Source organism: Octopus bimaculoides, chromosome 19, assembly GCF_001194135.2.
Source record: "Octopus bimaculoides isolate UCB-OBI-ISO-001 chromosome 19, ASM119413v2, whole genome shotgun sequence".
In the NCBI taxonomy this organism is placed as follows: Eukaryota; Metazoa; Mollusca; class Cephalopoda; order Octopoda; family Octopodidae; genus Octopus; species Octopus bimaculoides.
The window spans coordinates 35,422,817-35,428,553 of NC_068999.1; positions in this window are offsets into that span (position 1 = coordinate 35,422,817).

A 5,737-nucleotide genomic window follows, 5' to 3' on the forward strand; every position below is an offset into this window, starting at 1 on the left:
ATATATATATTGTTGTTGTTGTTGTTGGCACTCCGTCGCTTACGACGTCGAGGTTTCCAGTTGATCCGATCAACGGAACAGCCATATATATCATGAACTAACTGTTACTTTCTCAGATGCAACACATAATTTTGTCAGTGAACAGGTCGTGGTCTCAAAGCGACGAAAATATTTTGGCAAATTAAATTTAAATGTTCAAATGAATCTAACGGTTTTTGTGTGTTTTTAAATGGCTTATAAACACCTTCCAGGCTGCAATGGTTTGGGTTTCAGCACACGATCAGGTTACTTGCTATGCAAGTACATCTCCATAACTAAAAACATTATTTTATGTAATATTAATGTGAGTAATCTTTGTATGCCTAATCAAGATATGTAAGACGGGTAATGTACACGCTGCAACAATAAGCATTGAATATGCTTCGTTGGAAGGAAATTGTCTAGAGAAAATAATAGTATATATAGCTAAGGTGCAAATAGATGACTCAAAAATATATAAGACCACTGAAAATTCCTTCAAGAACAGGCTATATTCCCATCGAAATTCATTTCGATACCCTGATAATAGAACAGCAACGAATCTCGCTAAGCATGTCTGACAGTCAAAAGAAAGAGAAACCCGCCCTTTCAAAATCTATTGCATAATCGTGGAGAGAGCAGCACCATATAAACATGGAACGCATAAAGACCCAATGAGGTACTATTTGTGCCTTACTGGAAAATTTTTCATCTTTTTCCAGGATAAATACATCCTGAACCAAAGGTTGGTACTTTTAAATTCTTGCAGACACGCGTTGAAATATAGAATGTTGAGTGGGAAAATACCGTAGGTTTAACATTGATTTCGCATTTGAATTTGAATTTTTTAACTTAAACCGGCATCAGTTTGTAATATATTCATTTCACATTTTCGCCTTTCAAGAAAATCTTCGACTGGATACAAACTATATTTTTATTTTTGTCTTATTTTAATTTTTGCTCTTAAATGTACCCCATTATAAACCATATAAAAGCTTTTTAATATTGCAATTTCGCCTGCGAAACTTTTCAACCTTGATTTTCAATGCAAACCTAAAAAAGATATCGAATGTCCAAATAGATTCTTTTATTTTTTATTACTATTTCTTATTTCTTTATTGCCCACAACGAGCTAAACATAGAGGGGGCAAACAAGGACAGACAAAGAAATTAAGTCGATTACATCGACCCCAGTACGTAACTGGTACTTAATTTATCGACCCCGAAAGGATGAAAAGCAAAGCCGACCTCGGCGGAATTTGAACTCAAAATGTAACGGCAGACAAAATACTGCTAAGCATTTCGCCCCGTGGGGTAACGTTTCTGCCAGCTAGCCTTTTATTGCTATTTCTCTTATTATTATTACAATCATTATGTTTATTTATCATTGTTATTATTATTAACAAGACAGCGAGCTGACAGAACCCTTAGCGAGCTGGACAAAAATGTCTAACGATCGTTCACCCGTCGCTAAGTTCTGATTTAGATTCCGCCGAAGTCGGCTTTGCATTTCGTCCTTTCGGGGTCAATAAAAGAAGTAACAGTTGAATACTGGGACCAATATGATCGACCCTTCCACTCCCTCTCTCCACTACTTTTATTTGCTGCTCTCGTGGCAAAATTTGAAATAATTATTTTTATTTCTATTAATATTTTTATAGTACCTCATATAATATCTTTATAATGATATTAGTATTCTTAAACCGTCTCTATTCAATGCTTATTGCTGCAGCGTGTACATTACCTGTCTTACATATCTTGGTTAGGCATATAGAGATTACTCATATTTTATATCGCATGAAATAATGTTTTTAGGACTTTAACTTTAATTTTATAATGGAATAGCACTGCTACACTGCCACCCGCTCCTCGAAAATGGATGCTAGAGCGTGTTTTCGGAGATCCTTGTTTCCACATCTAAATCAAGTGACCTGAGATCATTGAGCAAGTGGTCTTGCTTCCAAGCTGATCCCAGGCCACGCACACTCACACACCCGGTTCTCAGAACAGCCATGCAAGTCAGACGAAGAAAATGAGGAAGTTACTCACCTTGATTTTCGAGAAGCCCGGAAGTTCAGGGCCTCTCTACTGGTGAAAAGTTTTTAAAAGGACCTTCCAATAGCCTTTTATCAACATTTTTTTTTTTAATCCCAGCACTATCTGGGAACTTTTCTATTATAGTTTTATAAACGCCTGACAACGTTTTAATTAAATGTCAGTCCTGGGGCTCTTAAGGATGAAATCCTCAAATTCCTTTCCCTCTGTCTCTATTTTGTTTTTGTTTTACCTAACAAAATCCATCAATTCATTGTTACATTTGTTCACAACAGTGAAAATGATGGATTACATTTCTTCTACTGTCTGATGAATATTTTTAAAGTTCTCTAATTGGCTGTTTCTGTGTTTCTGTGATTTCATGCTGTTGTTGATGATGTTGCTGTTTTTGAATTTGTTGATCTTGTTCTTGTTTTTGTTAGACTGGTTGTTAGTTGTTTTGCAGTTGCGGTTGCAGAATAAGTTTTTGTTGATTGCTTGGAGTAGGGCTACTTGCTTTTCCCTGGCAACCGAGGGTAGACTCCTTCTTTGTCTTGATTTTGGTGTGGGTGTGGGTGTGAGCGTGGGTGTGGTAGTAGGTGCAGGAGTCTTGAGCACTTGTTTATGATTTTGCACATCCACATGTGTGGCATCTTGGCTTTTTACCCTCCGCGAACACTGACAGGTGAGTACCATCCGGGATATCGATTAGATCGGTCAGCTGGTCTATATGGTGCTGCTTGCATTCCAAGGTCAGTTCCATACCTGTACCTAACCAGTTTTGCTTAGGTAGTTTCTTGGCCTCCAATATTATGACTTAGTCTTCTTCTAAACCTGCCAAGACGGCCGCGACTAACCTGCTAATGGATATTTCTGGCGGCACATTCGACACCCTAATCTTGGCAAGACATTGGCCACGATAGATAGGGATTAAGAAAAAGGTGTCATTCCTTAAAGTGGTTGCGGAATTACATCTAGCTTCTTCTCCCGTCCCAACCCCCAACTCAATAGTTCCAAACTTATTTCCTCGGGCGACGTGCATCTTTTGTTTCCACACACGCTCAAAGCATTTCTGTATTTCGCTCTCAGGTGCATTTTCCACATACAACGGTATGCAACTGTGCATCTTAAGATATTCTCTATTATGTCGGATGGAGGGTTTAGAGTTGGGTGCGGAAACTTTTTAGTGCGACGGGCAACTATTTCCAAAGAAAAAAGTCTGCGGGCGGATCACAAGTTCTGACTTTTGTATTTGTGTATACATCTGTGTATAATTCGATATACATTAATAAAGATATGTTTAACACATTAAATTAACGCGTAACATCTTCATTAGTGCCGCCACTGAATTTAGGACGTTTATATTACTTATGAGGTATTCTATATTTTTCGAATATTGGAGAAATCATAACAGCCAAGCACTGACCGAATTTAATTTCGAAAAATTACATTAATACCTAAATAGCATTATGTGTAAATAACATATTTGAACAAATTTATCCTAGTGATAATTTTTATCAAGGCTAATTAACCTTAACTTTAAAATTTGGCTTTGTTTATTGAGAAGGATGAAACTATTTTTTTTTTTTTTTTGTCTTTTTGAAACTTTAGGAATATCACGTCTTTGAAGAATCTACTATTCTTAGTTCATTACTCAGGTTTGCGTTAGTAATTCTGGTACGAAGACGATTTTTTGCATAATTCAATTTGGAAAAAAACTGCTCACATTGATAAATTAGCGAAAATTGAGATACGAATTTCAGGGCAATTTTATGTAAAGCAGGGAATTTCTCAGGATTGATGGGTTTGTAGAAGTCCAATAAAGAAAAATTACTAGATTTTGTTTTAATTAAGTTATCCAACTGCAAATCAATTAATTCTAATTATAAGGAATCCGAAGCCTCCCCAGGACACATATCAAAAGGTGTTTCAAAAACACGTAGTTTGATTTTACCTTGTAGTTCTTCAAATCTACTTTCAAATTTCTTCAAAAGACTTTCACACTCGTCAGAATATTCCTTTCTTGATTCGGCATTTATAGTTACCTTCTCCCATTCCTCTTTAAAATGTTCCTTGCCATTTTAAAATCCTCTTCATCTGTGCGGAAATCCTCCAAATTTCTCGCAGTAATCGCAAAAGAAATTGCAGCGGAGGCTGTTTTTGCGGTGTTGTTGTGTGTGTTGGCACTCCGTCGCTTACGACGGCGAGGGTTCCAGTTGATCCGATCAACGGAACAGCCTGCTCGTGAAATTAATGTGCAAGTGGCTGAGCACTCCACAAACACGTGTACTGTTAACGTAGTTCACAGGGATGTTCAGCTTGACACAGTGTGAAAAGGTTGGCCCTTTGAATTACAGGCACAACAGAAACAGGAAGTAAGAGTGAGAGAAAGTTGTGGTGAAAGAGTATAGCAGTGTTCGCCACCACCCATTGCCGGAGCCTTGTGGAACTTTAAGTGTTTTCACTCTAAAAACACTCACAACACCCGGTCTGGAAATCGAAACCGCGAGTCCACTGCCCTAACCACTGGGCCATTGCGCCTTGACGGTTTTGGCGGTAGTGGCTGTGATATTCATGTTTCTAAGTTTTACTTGTTGTTGTTGTTGTTGTTGTCGTCACCAACATTTTTGACGTTACTTAGAGACGAAACAGTATTCGCCTGGGTGACGTCATTAAGTTTAGGCCATATTATAGTTTTGTTCTCATTTTTCTCCGACGAGGAACGCGTTCCTTTGTCGAACATTATGATGGCTTGTATATCAGCCATCTTTAACTGGATAATGAAAACAGCAAAATATTTTTTTCCGAAAGTTTTTTAGACTTAAATAACTTTGATGGGCACCCTCTTCAAAACGGTGTGTTTCTACACAAAAATACTATAGGTGCCGTCCAGACAATCTCAGAAATGTAATGGTAACAATAAAAGGAAAACATGGGGTTTTAGAAGGCCGAACAGATTACGAACACTATTTCTACCTATGGTGCTCCAAATTTCCGTGACTTTACAGTATGGCAGCAATATTAATAATAATGCTTCTATTTTGAGGAAGCGAGTCAGTCGATTCAATCGGCCCCAGTACGCAACTGGTAAGTAATTTATCGACCCCGAAAGGTAAAGTCGATCTCGATGGAATTTGAACTCAGAAGATAGCGGCAGGTGAAATACCGCAAAGCATTTCGTCCGGCGTGCTAACGATTCTGCCAACTCGCCGCCTTATATATTATATTAATAATGATAATAATTCTTCCTACTAAAGGCACAACACCTGAAATTTGTGGGGAGGGGACTAGTCGATTGCATCGAGCCTAATTTTTCACTGGTATCTACTCCGAAAAGATAAAAGGCAAAGTGGACCTCAGCGGAATTTGAACTCAGAACGTAATGGCAGACTTAATGCCGTTAAGCATTTTGCTCAGTGTACTAACGCTTCTGCCAGCTCGCTGCCTAAGAATAAACAGGAAAGTATTAGATGGCTAAAGAGAATGGATAGCATGGTACCGTAGGCTGCAGGTAGTAAGCCCGCTACGCATGTAAGACTCCAGGAGCTACAACAAAACCTGTGATAAAGAGAAAATAATAATAATAATAATGATAATAATAATAATAAAAGGCTTTCGACAGTGTTCCCCACACGTGGATTCTGGAAACACTAGCCATAAACAAGGTGGCACCAATTACCATAAA